This window comes from Micromesistius poutassou (genome assembly GCF_964030765.1).
Source record: "Micromesistius poutassou genome assembly, contig: SCAFFOLD_5154, whole genome shotgun sequence".
Taxonomy (NCBI): Eukaryota; Metazoa; Chordata; class Actinopteri; order Gadiformes; family Gadidae; genus Micromesistius; species Micromesistius poutassou.
Genome location: NW_028179295.1, coordinates 1 through 17,520, shown reverse-complemented (window position 1 = coordinate 17,520; position 17,520 = coordinate 1). Strand labels below are relative to the sequence as shown.

At 46.6% G+C, this 17,520-nt stretch overlaps 27 non-coding genes across 27 annotated transcripts; all 27 read right to left on the bottom strand.

The window, feature by feature from the left end:
• Positions 1-335: 335 nt before the first annotated feature.
• Positions 336-526, bottom strand: LOC311372963 (U2 spliceosomal RNA). Its single transcript, XR_014642137.1, has one exon. It is a non-coding gene; the product is annotated as a U2 spliceosomal RNA (small nuclear RNA).
• An 858-nt stretch (positions 527-1,384) lies between these two features.
• Positions 1,385-1,503, bottom strand: LOC311372944 (5S ribosomal RNA). Its single transcript, XR_014642118.1, has one exon. It is a non-coding gene; the product is annotated as a 5S ribosomal RNA (ribosomal RNA).
• A 269-nt stretch (positions 1,504-1,772) lies between these two features.
• Positions 1,773-1,937, bottom strand: LOC311372953 (U1 spliceosomal RNA). Its single transcript, XR_014642127.1, has one exon. It is a non-coding gene; the product is annotated as a U1 spliceosomal RNA (small nuclear RNA).
• A 421-nt stretch (positions 1,938-2,358) lies between these two features.
• Positions 2,359-2,549, bottom strand: LOC311372961 (U2 spliceosomal RNA). Its single transcript, XR_014642135.1, has one exon. It is a non-coding gene; the product is annotated as a U2 spliceosomal RNA (small nuclear RNA).
• An 861-nt stretch (positions 2,550-3,410) lies between these two features.
• Positions 3,411-3,529, bottom strand: LOC311372943 (5S ribosomal RNA). The gene has a single exon (XR_014642117.1). It is a non-coding gene; the product is annotated as a 5S ribosomal RNA (ribosomal RNA).
• A 269-nt stretch (positions 3,530-3,798) lies between these two features.
• Positions 3,799-3,963, bottom strand: LOC311372952 (U1 spliceosomal RNA). Its single transcript, XR_014642126.1, has one exon. It is a non-coding gene; the product is annotated as a U1 spliceosomal RNA (small nuclear RNA).
• A 421-nt stretch (positions 3,964-4,384) lies between these two features.
• Positions 4,385-4,575, bottom strand: LOC311372960 (U2 spliceosomal RNA). The gene has a single exon (XR_014642134.1). It is a non-coding gene; the product is annotated as a U2 spliceosomal RNA (small nuclear RNA).
• Positions 4,576-5,439: 864 nt separating this feature from the next.
• On the bottom strand, positions 5,440-5,558 carry LOC311372942 (5S ribosomal RNA). Its single transcript, XR_014642116.1, has one exon. It is a non-coding gene; the product is annotated as a 5S ribosomal RNA (ribosomal RNA).
• Positions 5,559-5,858: 300 nt separating this feature from the next.
• On the bottom strand, positions 5,859-5,977 carry LOC311372941 (5S ribosomal RNA). Its single transcript, XR_014642115.1, has one exon. It is a non-coding gene; the product is annotated as a 5S ribosomal RNA (ribosomal RNA).
• A 269-nt stretch (positions 5,978-6,246) lies between these two features.
• On the bottom strand, positions 6,247-6,411 carry LOC311372951 (U1 spliceosomal RNA). Its single transcript, XR_014642125.1, has one exon. It is a non-coding gene; the product is annotated as a U1 spliceosomal RNA (small nuclear RNA).
• Positions 6,412-6,832: 421 nt separating this feature from the next.
• On the bottom strand, positions 6,833-7,023 carry LOC311372958 (U2 spliceosomal RNA). Its single transcript, XR_014642132.1, has one exon. It is a non-coding gene; the product is annotated as a U2 spliceosomal RNA (small nuclear RNA).
• Positions 7,024-7,856: 833 nt separating this feature from the next.
• On the bottom strand, positions 7,857-7,975 carry LOC311372940 (5S ribosomal RNA). The gene has a single exon (XR_014642114.1). It is a non-coding gene; the product is annotated as a 5S ribosomal RNA (ribosomal RNA).
• Positions 7,976-8,244: 269 nt separating this feature from the next.
• On the bottom strand, positions 8,245-8,409 carry LOC311372954 (U1 spliceosomal RNA). Its single transcript, XR_014642128.1, has one exon. It is a non-coding gene; the product is annotated as a U1 spliceosomal RNA (small nuclear RNA).
• Positions 8,410-8,830: 421 nt separating this feature from the next.
• LOC311372957 (U2 spliceosomal RNA) lies at positions 8,831-9,021 on the bottom strand. The gene has a single exon (XR_014642131.1). It is a non-coding gene; the product is annotated as a U2 spliceosomal RNA (small nuclear RNA).
• An 841-nt stretch (positions 9,022-9,862) lies between these two features.
• On the bottom strand, positions 9,863-9,981 carry LOC311372939 (5S ribosomal RNA). The gene has a single exon (XR_014642113.1). It is a non-coding gene; the product is annotated as a 5S ribosomal RNA (ribosomal RNA).
• A 300-nt stretch (positions 9,982-10,281) lies between these two features.
• Positions 10,282-10,400, bottom strand: LOC311372966 (5S ribosomal RNA). The gene has a single exon (XR_014642140.1). It is a non-coding gene; the product is annotated as a 5S ribosomal RNA (ribosomal RNA).
• Positions 10,401-10,669: 269 nt separating this feature from the next.
• LOC311372949 (U1 spliceosomal RNA) lies at positions 10,670-10,834 on the bottom strand. The gene has a single exon (XR_014642123.1). It is a non-coding gene; the product is annotated as a U1 spliceosomal RNA (small nuclear RNA).
• Positions 10,835-11,255: 421 nt separating this feature from the next.
• LOC311372964 (U2 spliceosomal RNA) lies at positions 11,256-11,446 on the bottom strand. The gene has a single exon (XR_014642138.1). It is a non-coding gene; the product is annotated as a U2 spliceosomal RNA (small nuclear RNA).
• An 864-nt stretch (positions 11,447-12,310) lies between these two features.
• On the bottom strand, positions 12,311-12,429 carry LOC311372965 (5S ribosomal RNA). The gene has a single exon (XR_014642139.1). It is a non-coding gene; the product is annotated as a 5S ribosomal RNA (ribosomal RNA).
• A 269-nt stretch (positions 12,430-12,698) lies between these two features.
• On the bottom strand, positions 12,699-12,863 carry LOC311372947 (U1 spliceosomal RNA). The gene has a single exon (XR_014642121.1). It is a non-coding gene; the product is annotated as a U1 spliceosomal RNA (small nuclear RNA).
• Positions 12,864-13,284: 421 nt separating this feature from the next.
• On the bottom strand, positions 13,285-13,475 carry LOC311372956 (U2 spliceosomal RNA). Its single transcript, XR_014642130.1, has one exon. It is a non-coding gene; the product is annotated as a U2 spliceosomal RNA (small nuclear RNA).
• Positions 13,476-14,333: 858 nt separating this feature from the next.
• Positions 14,334-14,452, bottom strand: LOC311372962 (5S ribosomal RNA). Its single transcript, XR_014642136.1, has one exon. It is a non-coding gene; the product is annotated as a 5S ribosomal RNA (ribosomal RNA).
• Positions 14,453-14,752: 300 nt separating this feature from the next.
• LOC311372950 (5S ribosomal RNA) lies at positions 14,753-14,871 on the bottom strand. Its single transcript, XR_014642124.1, has one exon. It is a non-coding gene; the product is annotated as a 5S ribosomal RNA (ribosomal RNA).
• A 269-nt stretch (positions 14,872-15,140) lies between these two features.
• On the bottom strand, positions 15,141-15,305 carry LOC311372946 (U1 spliceosomal RNA). Its single transcript, XR_014642120.1, has one exon. It is a non-coding gene; the product is annotated as a U1 spliceosomal RNA (small nuclear RNA).
• A 421-nt stretch (positions 15,306-15,726) lies between these two features.
• On the bottom strand, positions 15,727-15,917 carry LOC311372955 (U2 spliceosomal RNA). Its single transcript, XR_014642129.1, has one exon. It is a non-coding gene; the product is annotated as a U2 spliceosomal RNA (small nuclear RNA).
• Positions 15,918-16,799: 882 nt separating this feature from the next.
• On the bottom strand, positions 16,800-16,918 carry LOC311372938 (5S ribosomal RNA). The gene has a single exon (XR_014642112.1). It is a non-coding gene; the product is annotated as a 5S ribosomal RNA (ribosomal RNA).
• A 269-nt stretch (positions 16,919-17,187) lies between these two features.
• Positions 17,188-17,352, bottom strand: LOC311372945 (U1 spliceosomal RNA). The gene has a single exon (XR_014642119.1). It is a non-coding gene; the product is annotated as a U1 spliceosomal RNA (small nuclear RNA).
• Positions 17,353-17,520: the final 168 nt, after the last annotated feature.

The window sequence follows — 17,520 nt, the reverse complement described above, 5'->3', positions numbered from 1 at the left end:
TACACTGGAACACAAAGTGTTGGCAACATTCCTGCACGTCTAGACTGTATAGACACTGTAGACCACCGATCACACGTTTTTAACTTGCATCTGAAATCAGCGTGGGTGGAAGCAAAACGACAGCAAACCTGGAGATCAGAGTTATTTGAACACTACAATGTATTATTGTTTATATAAATATATACATAGCCTATAACAGAATCCCGTTGGAATAAATGTTCATGGTGCGTTTTCATACGCACGTTTAAACTGTAAATGATCCATGTCACTTTGTTGTCTCAAACGCGGACGGGTGTAGCATCAGCAGGAGATGCCTTTTGATTTGAACAGTCATAGGAGGGTGCACCGGTCCTGGAGGTACTGCAATACCAGGTCGATGCGTGGAGTGGACGGAGCAAGCCCCTTTTCCATCTCCAAGTTCCAAAAATCAATTTAATATATGGTCCCCGGGTAGGGGACGTATCAGATATTAAACTGATAAGAACAGATACTACACTTGATCTTAGCCAAAAGGCCGAGAAGCGATACCCACACATGGTCAGGCCTAGAGGCCACCTTCCCAGACACGACGCTCTGCTTGGCGGTTTAACAGCGAGAACAGCCTCAGCCTATACAAATTCAAAAGGACCACTAGGCGTCCACCACACATAGCGTGTTGTCAAGACTATATTTATCCTGAAAAACGAGTTTATTTATCATTTGTGCTAACGCAGCTTCTCTTGGGATTATCTGGTTCATTCAGAAAAATACAGCATCGTTTTTATTTGCCATCAAAACGTATCCCATAATTCTGAGATACTTAACTCGTTGATTCAGAAAAGCATGCAGTGAATGCATTACGCTGCCCCAATAAACTCACACTGGCGCGTCTGAATAAACCGGTGACCAAGAACGCTCTCCTCATTATGCCGTCACAAACCCAGGCAGCCTTACCAACAGAACTCACAGGCAATATAAGCAGGACAGAGCCAGATTCTGCTCAGTTCTTCTCGGACCTCATGAGCGACAGGTAGGCAAATATCCTCAGATAGCGCAATTATTATCCGATTGAATAGTTTTTGATATTTCACTATCCTCTAAGTTATAATATCAGGTATCATGTTCTGTTGTGTGTGTGTGTGTGTGTGTGTGTGTGTGTGTGTGTGCGCGTGCGCGTGTGTGTGTGTGTGTGCGCGCCTGAAGGTTGTCGAAATGTAGAGCTCTCGTCGCAGCTCTCTGGTGCTCCCTGCTGGCAGTCTCACTATACTGTCCGCGTGTTTCACAAAAAGATTTTGGAGAGACGTTGTCAGTGTCTGTATGTTGCTTCAATTCTCCCAAACAGTTGGCGGTAAAGATCCGGCCACGGTAAACAATTGCAGGCAAAAAGCTCGAGATGAAAAGAAAAAGCTTACAGCACCTGGTATTCCCAGGCGGTCTCCCATCCAAGTACTAACCAGGCCCGACCCTGCTTAGCTTCCGAGATCAGACGAGATCGGGCGTGTTCAGGGTGGTATGGCCGTAAGCAATTCTACCCGTCGCCAAACACGCTTTTATACGCAGGAGCACATTAGGAGTGGGCCAGGGGTCGCACTTGTACAGAAACAATGATTAGTTATACCACAATGAATAGATGAATGAAGGAATACGTTATTCCAGACTCAAAGCTCCGTATAAAAACGCAATGCAATACACTGCGTATGCGTTTGTGTAAACGTTTGAAGAAACGTAGCGCTCCAACACCTGGGGTGCGATTGCAGGCATTCGTAGCTGTATTTTCTTTAGAACAACATAATCAGGGGAGAGCGCGAACGCAGTCCCCCACTACCAGAAATTATGCAATCGAGATTCCCACATTTGGGGAATTCGCACGGGTCAGCAACAGCCTCAGTGCAATGGCTGAGCCTCGCTATGGGTGAACCACCTTCTTGATCATGGTATCTCCCTTGCCAGGTAAGTATGAGTTGTGAGCGTTCAGGGTGGCTACACGTTGCCCACGCGTGCTCCCGTGGGGGACGGTTGCAAAGCATTCAGCAAAGGGACGAGATACACTGGAACACAAAGTGTTGGCAACATTCCTGCACGTCTAGACTGTATAGACACTGTAGACCACCGATCACACGTTTTTAACTTGCATCTGAAATCAGCGTGGGTGGAAGCAAAACGACAGCAAACCTGGAGATCAGAGTTATTTGAACACTACAATGTATTATTGTTTATATAAATATATACATAGCCTATAACAGAATCCCGTTGGAATAAATGTTCATGGTGCGTTTTCATACGCACGTTTAAACTGTAAATGATCCATGTCACTTTGTTGTCTCAAACGCGGACGGGTGTAGCATCAGCAGGAGATGCCTTTTGATTTGAACAGTCATAGGAGGGTGCACCGGTCCTGGAGGTACTGCAATACCAGGTCGATGCGTGGAGTGGACGGAGCAAGCCCCTTTTCCATCTCCAAGTTCCAAAAATCAATTTAATATATGGTCCCCGGGTAGGGGACGTATCAGATATTAAACTGATAAGAACAGATACTACACTTGATCTTAGCCAAAAGGCCGAGAAGCGATACCCACACATGGTCAGGCCTAGAGGCCACCTTCCCAGACACGACGCTCTGCTTGGCGGTTTAACAGCGAGAACAGCCTCAGCCTATACAAATTCAAAAGGACCACTAGGCGTCCACCACACATAGCGTGTTGTCAAGACTATATTTATCCTGAAAAACGAGTTTATTTATCATTTGTGCTAACGCAGCTTCTCTTGGGATTATCTGGTTCATTCAGAAAAATACAGCATCGTTTTTATTTGCCATCAAAACGTATCCCATAATTCTGAGATACTTAACTCGTTGATTCAGAAAAGCATGCAGTGAATGCATTACGCTGCCCCAATAAACTCACACTGGCGCGTCTGAATAAACCGGTGACCAAGAACGCTCTCCTCATTATGCCGTCACAAACCCAGGCAGCCTTACCAACAGAACTCACAGGCAATATAAGCAGGACAGAGCCAGATTCTGCTCAGTTCTTCTCGGACCTCATGAGCGACAGGTAGGCAAATATCCTCAGATAGCGCAATTATTATCCGATTGAATAGTTTTTGATATTTCACTATCCTCTAAGTTATAATATCAGGTATCATGTTCTGTGTGTGTGTGTGTGTGTGTGTGTGTGTGTGTGTGTGTGTGTGCGCGTGCGCGTGTGTGTGTGTGTGTGCGCGCCTGAAGGTTGTCGAAATGTAGAGCTCTCGTCGCAGCTCTCTGGTGCTCCCTGCTGGCAGTCTCACTATACTGTCCGCGTGTTTCACAAAAAGATTTTGGAGAGACGTTGTCAGTGTCTGTATGTTGCTTCAATTCTCCCAAACAGTTGGCGGTAAAGATCCGGCCACGGTAAACAATTGCAGGCAAAAAGCTCGAGATGAAAAGAAAAAGCTTACAGCACCTGGTATTCCCAGGCGGTCTCCCATCCAAGTACTAACCAGGCCCGACCCTGCTTAGCTTCCGAGATCAGACGAGATCGGGCGTGTTCAGGGTGGTATGGCCGTAAGCAATTCTACCCGTCGCCAAACACGCTTTTATACGCAGGAGCACATTAGGAGTGGGCCAGGGGTCGCACTTGTACAGAAACAATGATTAGTTATACCACAATGAATAGATGAATGAAGGAATACGTTATTCCAGACTCAAAGCTCCGTATAAAAACGCAATGCAATACACTGCGTATGCGTTTGTGTAAACGTTTGAAGAAACGTAGCGCTCCAACACCTGGGGTGCGATTGCAGGCATTCGTAGCTGTTTTTTCTTTAGAACAACATAATCAGGGGAGAGCGCGAACGCAGTCCCCCACTACCAGAAATTATGCAATCGAGATTCCCACATTTGGGGAATTCGCACGGGTCAGCAACAGCCTCAGTGCAATGGCTGAGCCTCGCTATGGGTGAACCACCTTCTTGATCATGGTATCTCCCTTGCCAGGTAAGTATGAGTTGTGAGCGTTCAGGGTGGCTACACGTTGCCCACGCGTGCTCCCGTGGGGGACGGTTGCAAAGCATTCTGCAAAGGGACGAGATACACTGGAACACAAAGTGTTGGCAACATTCCTGCACGTCTAGACTGTATAGACACTGTAGACCACCGATCACACGTTTTTAACTTGCATCTGAAATCAGCGTGGGTGGAAGCAAAACGACAGCAAACCTGGAGATCAGAGTTATTTGAACACTACAATGTATTATTGTTTATATAAATATATACATAGCCTATAACAGAATCCCGTTGGAATAAATGTTCATGGTGCGTTTTCATACGCACGTTTAAACTGTAAATGATCCATGTCACTTTGTTGTCTCAAACGCGGACGGGTGTAGCATCAGCAGGAGATTCCTTTTGATTTGAACAGTCATAGGAGGGTGCACCGGTCCTGGAGGTACTGCAATACCAGGTCGATGCGTGGAGTGGACGGAGCAAGCCCCTTTTCCATCTCCAAGTTCCAAAAATCAATTTAATATATGGTCCCCGGGTAGGGGACGTATCAGATATTAAACTGATAAGAACAGATACTACACTTGATCTTAGCCAAAAGGCCGAGAAGCGATACCCACACATGGTCAGGCCTAGAGGCCACCTTCCCAGACACGACGCTCTGCTTGGCGGTTTAACAGCGAGAACAGCCTCAGCCTATACAAATTCAAAAGGACCACTAGGCGTCCACCACACATAGCGTGTTGTCAAGACTATATTTATCCTGAAAAACGAGTTTATTTATCATTTGTGCTAACGCAGCTTCTCTTGGGATTATCTGGTTCATTCAGAAAAATACAGCATCGTTTTTATTTGCCATCAAAACGTATCCCATAATTCTGAGATACTTAACTCGTTGATTCAGAAAAGCATGCAGTGAATGCATTACGCTGCCCCAATAAACTCACACTGGCGCGTCTGAATAAACCGGTGACCAAGAACGCTCTCCTCATTATGCCGTCACAAACCCAGGCAGCCTTACCAACAGAACTCACAGGCAATATAAGCAGGACAGAGCCAGATTCTGCTCAGTTCTTCTCGGACCTCATGAGCGACAGGTAGGCAAATATCCTCAGATAGCGCAATTATTATCCGATTGAATAGTTTTTGATATTTCACTATCCTCTAAGTTATAATATCAGGTATCATGTTCTGTTGTGTGTGTGTGTGTGTGTGTGTGTGTGTGTGTGTGTGTGTGTGCGCGTGCGCGTGTGTGTGTGTGTGTGCGCGCCTGAAGGTTGTCGAAATGTAGAGCTCTCGTCGCAGCTCTCTGGTGCTCCCTGCTGGCAGTCTCACTATACTGTCCGCGTGTTTCACAAAAAGATTTTGGAGAGACGTTGTCAGTGTCTGTATGTTGCTTCAATTCTCCCAAACAGTTGGCGGTAAAGATCCGGCCACGGTAAACAATTGCAGGCAAAAAGCTCGAGATGAAAAGAAAAAGCTTACAGCACCTGGTATTCCCAGGCGGTCTCCCATCCAAGTACTAACCAGGCCCGACCCTGCTTAGCTTCCGAGATCAGACGAGATCGGGCGTGTTCAGGGTGGTATGGCCGTAAGCAATTCTACCCGTCGCCAAACACGCTTTTATACGCAGGAGCACATTAGGAGTGGGCCAGGGGTCGCACTTGTACAGAAACAATGATTAGTTATACCACAATGAATAGATGAATGAAGGAATACGTTATTCCAGACTCAAAGTCTCAGTAAAGTCTCACTATACTGTCCGCGTGTTTCACAAAAAGATTTTGGAGAGACGTTGTCAGTGTCTGTATGTTGCTTCAATTCTCCCAAACAGTTGGCGGTAAAGATCCGGCCACGGTAAACAATTGCAGGCAAAAAGCTCGAGATGAAAAGAAAAAGCTTACAGCACCTGGTATTCCCAGGCGGTCTCCCATCCAAGTACTAACCAGGCCCGACCCTGCTTAGCTTCCGAGATCAGACGAGATCGGGCGTGTTCAGGGTGGTATGGCCGTAAGCAATTCTACCCGTCGCCAAACACGCTTTTATACGCAGGAGCACATTAGGAGTGGGCCAGGGGTCGCACTTGTACAGAAACAATGATTAGTTATACCACAATGAATAGATGAATGAAGGAATACGTTATTCCAGACTCAAAGCTCCGTATAAAAACGCAATGCAATACACTGCGTATGCGTTTGTGTAAACGTTTGAAGAAACGTAGCGCTCCAACACCTGGGGTGCGATTGCAGGCATTCGTAGCTGTTTTTTCTTTAGAACAACCTAATCAGGGGAGAGCGCGAACGCAGTCCCCCACTACCAGAAATTATGCAATCGAGATTCCCACATTTGGGGAATTCGCACGGGTCAGCAACAGCCTCAGTGCAATGGCTGAGCCTCGCTATGGGTGAACCACCTTCTTGATCATGGTATCTCCCTTGCCAGGTAAGTATGAGTTGTGAGCGTTCAGGGTGGCTACACGTTGCCCACGCGTGCTCCCGTGGGGGACGGTTGCAAAGCATTCTGCAAAGGGACGAGATACACTGGAACACAAAGTGTTGGCAACATTCCTGCACGTCTAGACTGTATAGACACTGTAGACCACCGATCACACGTTTTTAACTTGCATCTGAAATCAGCGTGGGTGGAAGCAAAACGACAGCAAACCTGGAGATCAGAGTTATTTGAACACTACAATGTATTATTGTTTATATAAATATATACATAGCCTATAACAGAATCCCGTTGGAATAAATGTTCATGGTGCGTTTTCATACGCACGTTTAAACTGTAAATGATCCATGTCACTTTGTTGTCTCAAACGCGGACGGGTGTAGCATCAGCAGGAGATGCCTTTTGATTTGAACAGTCAGAGGAGGGTGCACCGGTCCTGGAGGTACTGCAATACCAGGTCGATGCGTGGAGTGGACGGAGCAAGCCCCTTTTCCATCTCCAAGTTCCAAAAATCAATTTAATATATGGTCCCCGGGTAGGGGACGTATCAGATATTAAACTGATAAGAACAGATACTACACTTGATCTTAGCCAAAAGGCCGAGAAGCGATACCCACACATGGTCAGGCCTAGAGGCCACCTTCCCAGACACGACGCTCTGCTTGGCGGTTTAACAGCGAGAACAGCCTCAGCCTATACAAATTCAAAAGGACCACTAGGCGTCCACCACACATAGCGTGTTGTCAAGACTATATTTATCCTGAAAAACTAAACGAGTTTATTTATCATTTGTGCTAACGCAGCTTCTCTTGGGATTATCTGGTTCATTCAGAAAAATACAGCATCGTTTTTATTTGCCATCAAAACGTATCCCATAATTCTGAGATACATAAGTCGTTGATTCAGAAAAGCATGCAGTGAATGCATTACGCTGCCCCAATAAACTCACACTGGCGCGTCTGAATAAACCGGTGACCAAGAACGCTCTCCTCATTATGCCGTCACAAACCCAGGCAGCCTTACCAACAGAACTCACATGCAATATAAGCAGGACAGAGCCAGATTCTGCTCAGTTCTTCTCGGACCTCATGAGCGACAGGTAGGCAAATATCCTCAGATAGCGCAATTATTATCCGATTGAATAGTTTTTGATATTTCACTATCCTCTAAGTTATAATATCAGGTATCTTGTTCTGTTGTGTGTGTGTGTGTGTGTGTGTGTGTGTGTGTGCGCGCCTGAAGGTTGTCGAAATGTAGAGCTCTCGTCGCAGCTCTCTGGTGCTCCCTGCTGGCAGTCTCACTATACTGTCCGCGTGTTTCACAAAAAGATTTTGGAGAGACGTTGTCAGTGTCTGTATGTTGCTTCAATTCTCCCAAACAGTTGGCGGTAAAGATCCGGCCACGGTAAACAATTGCAGGCAAAAAGCTCGAGATGAAAAGAAAAAGCTTACAGCACCTGGTATTCCCAGGCGGTCTCCCATCCAAGTACTAACCAGGCCCGACCCTGCTTAGCTTCCGAGATCAGACGAGATCGGGCGTGTTCAGGGTGGTATGGCCGTAAGCAATTCTACCCGTCGCCAAACACGCTTTTATACGCAGGAGCACATTAGGAGTGGGCCAGGGGTCGCACTTGTACAGAAACAATGATTAGTTATACCACAATGAATAGATGAATGAAGGAATACGTTATTCCAGACTCAAAGCTCCGTATAAAAACGCAATGCAATACACTGCGTATGCGTTTGTGTAAACGTTTGAAGAAACGTAGCGCTCCAACACCTGGGGTGCGATTGCAGGCATTCGTAGCTGTTTTTTCTTTAGAACAACATAATCAGGGGAGAGCGCGAACGCAGTCCCCCACTACCAGAAAATATGCAATCGAGATTCCCACATTTGGGGAATTCGCACGGGTCAGCAACAGCCTCAGTGCAATGGCTGAGCCTCGCTATGGGTGAACCACCTTCTTGATCATGGTATCTCCCTTGCCAGGTAAGTATGAGTTGTGAGCGTTCAGGGTGGCTACACGTTGCCCACGCGTGCTCCCGTGGGGGACGGTTGCAAAGCATTCAGCAAAGGGACGAGATACACTGGAACACAAAGTGTTGGCAACATTCCTGCACGTCTAGACTGTATAGACACTGTAGACCACCGATCACACGTTTTTAACTTGCATCTGAAATCAGCGTGGGTGGAAGCAAAACGACAGCAAACCTGGAGATCAGAGTTATTTGAACACTACAATGTATTATTGTTTATATGAATATATACATAGCCTATAACATAATCCCGTTGGAATAAATGTTCATGGTTCGTTTTCACACGCACGTTTAAACTGTACATGATCCATGTCACTTTGTTGACTCAAACGCGGACGGGTCTAGCATCAGCAGGAGATGCCTTTTGTTTTGAACAGTCATAGGAGGGTGCACCGGTCCTGGAGGTACTGCAATACCAGGTCGATGCGTGGAGTGGACGGAGCAAGCCCCTTTTCCATCTCCAAGTTCCAAAAATCAATTTAATATATGGTCCCCGGGTAGGGGACGTATCAGATATTAAACTGATAAGAACAGATACTACACTTGATCTTAGCCAAAAGGCCGAGAAGCGATACCCACACATGGTCAGGCCTAGAGGCCACCTTCCCAGACACGACGCTCTGCTTGGCGGTTTAACAGCGAGAACAGCCTCAGCCTATACAAATTCAAAAGGACCACTAGGCGTCCACCACACATAGCGTGTTGTCAAGACTATATTTATCCTGAAAACCTAAACGAGTTTATTTATCATTTGTGCTAACGCGGCTTCTCTTGGGATTATCTGGTTCATTCAGAAAAATACAGCATCGTTTTTATTTGCCATCAAAACGTATCCCATAATTCTGAGATACATAAGTCGTTGATTCAGAAAAGCATGCAGTGAATGCATTACGCTGCCCCAATAAACTCACACTGGCGCGTCTGAATAAACCGGTGACCAAGAACGCTCTCCTCATTATGCCGTCACAAACCCAGGCAGCCTTACCAACAGAACTCACATGCAATATGAGCAGGACAGAGCCAGATTCTGCTCAGTTCTTCTCGGACCTCATGAGCGACAGGTAGGCAAATATCCTCAGATAGCGCAATTATTATCCGATTGAATAGTTTTTGATATTTCACTATCCTCTAAGTTATAATATCAGGTATCATGTTCTGTTGTGTGTGTGTGTGTGTGTGCGTGCGCGTGTGTGTGTGTGTGCGCGCCTGAAGGTTGTCGAAATGTAGAGCTCTCGTCGCAGCTCTCTGGTGCTCCCTGCTGGCAGTCTCACTATACTGTCCGCGTGTTTCACAAAAAGATTTTGGAGAGACGTTGTCAGTGTCTGTATGTTGCTTCAATTCTCCCAAACAGTTGGCGGTAAAGATCCGGCCACGGTAAACAATTGCAGGCAAAAAGCTCGAGATGAAAAGAAAAAGCTTACAGCACCTGGTATTCCCAGGCGGTCTCCCATCCAAGTACTAACCAGGCCCGACCCTGCTTAGCTTCCGAGATCAGACGAGATCGGGCGTGTTCAGGGTGGTATGGCCGTAAGCAATTCTACCCGTCGCCAAACACGCTTTTATACGCAGGAGCACATTAGGAGTGGGCCAGGGGTCGCACTTGTACAGAAACAATGATTAGTTATACCACAATGAATAGATGAATGAAGGAATACGTTATTCCAGACTCAAAGTCTCAGTAAAGTCTCACTATACTGTCCGCGTGTTTCACAAAAAGATTTTGGAGAGACGTTGTCAGTGTCTGTATGTTGCTTCAATTCTCCCAAACAGTTGGCGGTAAAGATCCGGCCACGGTAAACAATTGCAGGCAAAAAGCTCGAGATGAAAAGAAAAAGCTTACAGCACCTGGTATTCCCAGGCGGTCTCCCATCCAAGTACTAACCAGGCCCGACCCTGCTTAGCTTCCGAGATCAGACGAGATCGGGCGTGTTCAGGGTGGTATGGCCGTAAGCAATTCTACCCGTCGCCAAACACGCTTTTATACGCAGGAGCACATTAGGAGTGGGCCAGGGGTCGCACTTGTACAGAAACAATGATTAGTTATACCACAATGAATAGATGAATGAAGGAATACGTTATTCCAGACTCAAAGCTCCGTATAAAAACGCAATGCAATACACTGCGTATGCGTTTGTGTAAACGTTTGAAGAAACGTAGCGCTCCAACACCTGGGGTGCGATTGCAGGCATTCGTAGCTGTTTTTTCTTTAGAACAACCTAATCAGGGGAGAGCGCGAACGCAGTCCCCCACTACCAGAAATTATGCAATCGAGATTCCCACATTTGGGGAATTCGCACGGGTCAGCAACAGCCTCAGTGCAATGGCTGAGCCTCGCTATGGGTGAACCACCTTCTTGATCATGGTATCTCCCTTGCCAGGTAAGTATGAGTTGTGAGCGTTCAGGGTGGCTACACGTTGCCCACGCGTGCTCCCGTGGGGGACGGTTGCAAAGCATTCTGCAAAGGGACGAGATACACTGGAACACAAAGTGTTGGCAACATTCCTGCACGTCTAGACTGTATAGACACTGTAGACCACCGATCACACGTTTTTAACTTGCATCTGAAATCAGCGTGGGTGGAAGCAAAACGACAGCAAACCTGGAGATCAGAGTTATTTGAACACTACAATGTATTATTGTTTATATAAATATATACATAGCCTATAACAGAATCCCGTTGGAATAAATGTTCATGGTGCGTTTTCATACGCACGTTTAAACTGTAAATGATCCATGTCACTTTGTTGTCTCAAACGCGGACGGGTGTAGCATCAGCAGGAGATGCCTTTTGATTTGAACAGTCATAGGAGGGTGCACCGGTCCTGGAGGTACTGCAATACCAGGTCGATGCGTGGAGTGGACGGAGCAAGCCCCTTTTCCATCTCCAATTTCCAAAAATCAATTTAATATATGGTCCCCGGGTAGGGGACGTATCAGATATTAAACTGATAAGAACAGATACTACACTTGATCTTAGCCAAAAGGCCGAGAAGCGATACCCACACATGGTCAGGCCTAGAGGCCACCTTCCCAGACACGACGCTCTGCTTGGCGGTTTAACAGCGAGAACAGCCTCAGCCTATACAAATTCAAAAGGACCACTAGGCGTCCACCACACATAGCGTGTTGTCAAGACTATATTTATCCTGAAAAACGAGTTTATTTATCATTTGTGCTAACGCAGCTTCTCTTGGGATTATCTGGTTCATTCAGAAAAATACAGCATCGTTTTTATTTGCCATCAAAACGTATCCCATAATTCTGAGATACTTAACTCGTTGATTCAGAAAAGCATGCAGTGAATGCATTACGCTGCCCCAATAAACTCACACTGGCGCGTCTGAATAAACCGGTGACCAAGAACGCTCTCCTCATTATGCCGTCACAAACCCAGGCAGCCTTACCAACAGAACTCACAGGCAATATAAGCAGGACAGAGCCAGATTCTGCTCAGTTCTTCTCGGACCTCATGAGCGACAGGTAGGCAAATATCCTCAGATAGCGCAATTATTATCCGATTGAATAGTTTTTGATATTTCACTATCCTCTAAGTTATAATATCAGGTATCATGTTCTGTTGTGTGTGTGTGTGTGTGTGTGTGTGTGTGTGTGTGTGTGTGTGTGCGCGTGCGCGTGTGTGTGTGTGTGCGCGCCTGAAGGTTGTCGAAATGTAGAGCTCTCGTCGCAGCTCTCTGGTGCTCCCTGCTGGCAGTCTCACTATACTGTCCGCGTGTTTCACAAAAAGATTTTGGAGAGACGTTGTCAGTGTCTGTATGTTGCTTCAATTCTCCCAAACAGTTGGCGGTAAAGATCCGGCCACGGTAAACAATTGCAGGCAAAAAGCTCGAGATGAAAAGAAAAAGCTTACAGCACCTGGTATTCCCAGGCGGTCTCCCATCCAAGTACTAACCAGGCCCGACCCTGCTTAGCTTCCGAGATCAGACGAGATCGGGCGTGTTCAGGGTGGTATGGCCGTAAGCAATTCTACCCGTCGCCAAACACGCTTTTATACGCAGGAGCACATTAGGAGTGGGCCAGGGGTCGCACTTGTACAGAAACAATGATTAGTTATACCACAATGAATAGATGAATGAAGGAATACGTTATTCCAGACTCAAAGCTCCGTATAAAAACGCAATGCAATACACTGCGTATGCGTTTGTGTAAACGTTTGAAGAAACGTAGCGCTCCAACACCTGGGGTGCGATTGCAGGCATTCGTAGCTGTATTTTCTTTAGAACAACATAATCAGGGGAGAGCGCGAACGCAGTCCCCCACTACCAGAAATTATGCAATCGAGATTCCCACATTTGGGGAATTCGCACGGGTCAGCAACAGCCTCAGTGCAATGGCTGAGCCTCGCTATGGGTGAACCACCTTCTTGATCATGGTATCTCCCTTGCCAGGTAAGTATGAGTTGTGAGCGTTCAGGGTGGCTACACGTTGCCCACGCGTGCTCCCGTGGGGGACGGTTGCAAAGCATTCAGCAAAGGGACGAGATACACTGGAACACAAAGTGTTGGCAACATTCCTGCACGTCTAGACTGTATAGACACTGTAGACCACCGATCACACGTTTTTAACTTGCATCTGAAATCAGCGTGGGTGGAAGCAAAACGACAGCAAACCTGGAGATCAGAGTTATTTGAACACTACAATGTATTATTGTTTATATGAATATATACATAGCCTATAACAGAATCCCGTTGGAATAAATGTTCATGGTGCGTTTTCATACGCACGTTTAAACTGTAAATGATCCATGTCACTTTGTTGTCTCAAACGCGGACGGGTGTAGCATCAGCAGGAGATGCCTTTTGATTTGAACAGTCATAGGAGGGTGCACCGGTCCTGGAGGTACTGCAATACCAGGTCGATGCGTGGAGTGGACGGAGCAAGCCCCTTTTCCATCTCCAAGTTCCAAAAATCAATTTAATATATGGTCCCCGGGTAGGGGACGTATCAGATATTAAACTGATAAGAACAGATACTACACTTGATCTTAGCCAAAAGGCCGAGAAGCGATACCCACACATGGTCAGGCCTAGAGGCCACCTTCCCAGACACGACGCTCTGCTTGGCGGTTTAACAGCGAGAACAGCCTCAGCCTATACAAATTCAAAAGGACCACTAGGCGTCCACCACACATAGCGTGTTGTCAAGACTATATTTATCCTGAAAAACGAGTTTATTTATCATTTGTGCTAACGCAGCTTCTCTTGGGATTATCTGGTTCATTCAGAAAAATACAGCATCGTTTTTATTTGCCATCAAAACGTATCCCATAATTCTGAGATACTTAACTCGTTGATTCAGAAAAGCATGCAGTGAATGCATTACGCTGCCCCAATAAACTCACACTGGCGCGTCTGAATAAACCGGTGACCAAGAACGCTCTCCTCATTATGCCGTCACAAACCCAGGCAGCCTTACCAACAGAACTCACAGGCAATATAAGCAGGACAGAGCCAGATTCTGCTCAGTTCTTCTCGGACCTCATGAGCGACAGGTAGGCAAATATCCTCAGATAGCGCAATTATTATCCGATTGAATAGTTTTTGATATTTCACTATCCTCTAAGTTATAATATCAGGTATCATGTTCTGTTGTGTGTGTGTGTGTGTGTGTGTGTGTGTGTGTGTGTGCGCGTGCGCGTGTGTGTGTGTGTGTGCGCGCCTGAAGGTTGTCGAAATGTAGAGCTCTCGTCGCAGCTCTCTGGTGCTCCCTGCTGGCAGTCTCACTATACTGTCCGCGTGTTTCACAAAAAGATTTTGGAGAGACGTTGTCAGTGTCTGTATGTTGCTTCAATTCTCCCAAACAGTTGGCGGTAAAGATCCGGCCACGGTAAACAATTGCAGGCAAAAAGCTCGAGATGAAAAGAAAAAGCTTACAGCACCTGGTATTCCCAGGCGGTCTCCCATCCAAGTACTAACCAGGCCCGACCCTGCTTAGCTTCCGAGATCAGACGAGATCGGGCGTGTTCAGGGTGGTATGGCCGTAAGCAATTCTACCCGTCGCCAAACACGCTTTTATACGCAGGAGCACATTAGGAGTGGGCCAGGGGTCGCACTTGTACAGAAACAATGATTAGTTATACCACAATGAATAGATGAATGAAGGAATACGTTATTCCAGACTCAAAGTCTCAGTAAAGTCTCACTATACTGTCCGCGTGTTTCACAAAAAGATTTTGGAGAGACGTTGTCAGTGTCTGTATGTTGCTTCAATTCTCCCAAACAGTTGGCGGTAAAGATCCGGCCACGGTAAACAATTGCAGGCAAAAAGCTCGAGATGAAAAGAAAAAGCTTACAGCACCTGGTATTCCCAGGCGGTCTCCCATCCAAGTACTAACCAGGCCCGACCCTGCTTAGCTTCCGAGATCAGACGAGATCGGGCGTGTTCAGGGTGGTATGGCCGTAAGCAATTCTACCCGTCGCCAAACACGCTTTTATACGCAGGAGCACATTAGGAGTGGGCCAGGGGTCGCACTTGTACAGAAACAATGATTAGTTATACCACAATGAATAGATGAATGAAGGAATACGTTATTCCAGACTCAAAGCTCCGTATAAAAACGCAATGCAATACACTGCGTATGCGTTTGTGTAAACGTTTGAAGAAACGTAGCGCTCCAACACCTGGGGTGCGATTGCAGGCATTCGTAGCTGTTTTTTCTTTAGAACAACCTAATCAGGGGAGAGCGCGAACGCAGTCCCCCACTACCAGAAATTATGCAATCGAGATTCCCACATTTGGGGAATTCGCACGGGTCAGCAACAGCCTCAGTGCAATGGCTGAGCCTCGCTATGGGTGAACCACCTTCTTGATCATGGTATCTCCCTTGCCAGGTAAGTATGAGTTGTGAGCGTTCAGGGTGGCTACACGTTGCCCACGCGTGCTCCCGTGGGGGACGGTTGCAAAGCATTCTGCAAAGGGACGAGATACACTGGAACACAAAGTGTTGGCAACATTCCTGCACGTCTAGACTGTATAGACACTGTAGACCACCGATCACACGTTTTTAACTTGCATCTGAAATCAGCGTGGGTGGAAGCAAAACGACAGCAAACCTGGAGATCAGAGTTATTTGAACACTACAATGTATTATTGTTTATATAAATATATACATAGCCTATAACAGAATCCCGTTGGAATAAATGTTCATGGTGCGTTTTCATACGCACGTTTAAACTGTAAATGATCCATGTCACTTTGTTGTCTCAAACGCGGACGGGTGTAGCATCAGCAGGAGATGCCTTTTGATTTGAACAGTCATAGGAGGGTGCACCGGTCCTGGAGGTACTGCAATACCAGGTCGATGCGTGGAGTGGACGGAGCAAGCCCCTTTTCCATCTCCAAGTTCCAAAAATCAATTTAATATATGGTCCCCGGGTAGGGGACGTATCAGATATTAAACTGATAAGAACAGATACTACACTTGATCTTAGCCAAAAGGCCGAGAAGCGATACCCACACATGGTCAGGCCTAGAGGCCACCTTCCCAGACACGACGCTCTGCTTGGCGGTTTAACAGCGAGAACAGCCTCAGCCTATACAAATTCAAAAGGACCACTAGGCGTCCACCACACATAGCGTGTTGTCAAGACTATATTTATCCTGAAAAACGAGTTTATTTATCATTTGTGCTAACGCAGCTTCTCTTGGGATTATCTGGTTCATTCAGAAAAATACAGCATCGTTTTTATTTGCCATCAAAACGTATCCCATAATTCTGAGATACTTAACTCGTTGATTCAGAAAAGCATGCAGTGAATGCATTACGCTGCCCCAATAAACTCACACTGGCGCGTCTGAATAAACCGGTGACCAAGAACGCTCTCCTCATTATGCCGTCACAAACCCAGGCAGCCTTACCAACAGAACTCACAGGCAATATAAGCAGGACAGAGCCAGATTCTGCTCAGTTCTTCTCGGACCTCATGAGCGACAGGTAGGCAAATATCCTCAGATAGCGCAATTATTATCCGATTGAATAGTTTTTGATATTTCACTATCCTCTAAGTTATAATATCAGGTATCATGTTCTGTTGTGTGTGTGTGTGTGTGTGTGTGTGTGTGTGTGTGTGTGTGTGTGTGTGTGTGTGTGTGTGTGCGCGTGCGCGTGTGTGTGTGTGTGCGCGCCTGAAGGTTGTCGAAATGTAGAGCTCTCGTCGCAGCTCTCTGGTGCTCCCTGCTGGCAGTCTCACTATACTGTCCGCGTGTTTCACAAAAAGATTTTGGAGAGACGTTGTCAGTGTCTGTATGTTGCTTCAATTCTCCCAAACAGTTGGCGGTAAAGATCCGGCCACGGTAAACAATTGCAGGCAAAAAGCTCGAGATGAAAAGAAAAAGCTTACAGCACCTGGTATTCCCAGGCGGTCTCCCATCCAAGTACTAACCAGGCCCGACCCTGCTTAGCTTCCGAGATCAGACGAGATCGGGCGTGTTCAGGGTGGTATGGCCGTAAGCAATTCTACCCGTCGCCAAACACGCTTTTATACGCAGGAGCACATTAGGAGTGGGCCAGGGGTCGCACTTGTACAGAAACAATGATTAGTTATACCACAATGAATAGATGAATGAAGGAATACGTTATTCCAGACTCAAAGCTCCGTATAAAAACGCAATGCAATACACTGCGTATGCGTTTGTGTAAACGTTTGAAGAAACGTAGCGCTCCAACACCTGGGGTGCGATTGCAGGCATTCGTAGCTGTATTTTCTTTAGAACAACATAATCAGGGGAGAGCGCGAACGCAGTCCCCCACTACCAGAAATTATGCAATCGAGATTCCCACATTTGGGGAATTCGCACGGGTCAGCAACAGCCTCAGTGCAATGGCTGAGCCTCGCTATGGGTGAACCACCTTCTTGATCATGGTATCTCCCTTGCCAGGTAAGTATGAGTTGTGAGCGTTCAGGGTGGCTACACGTTGCCCACGCGTGCTCCCGTGGGGGACGGTTGCAAAGCATTCAGCAAAGGGACGAGATACACTGGAACACAAAGTGTTGGCAACATTCCTGCACGTCTAGACTGTATAGACACTGTAGACCACCGATCACACGTTTTTA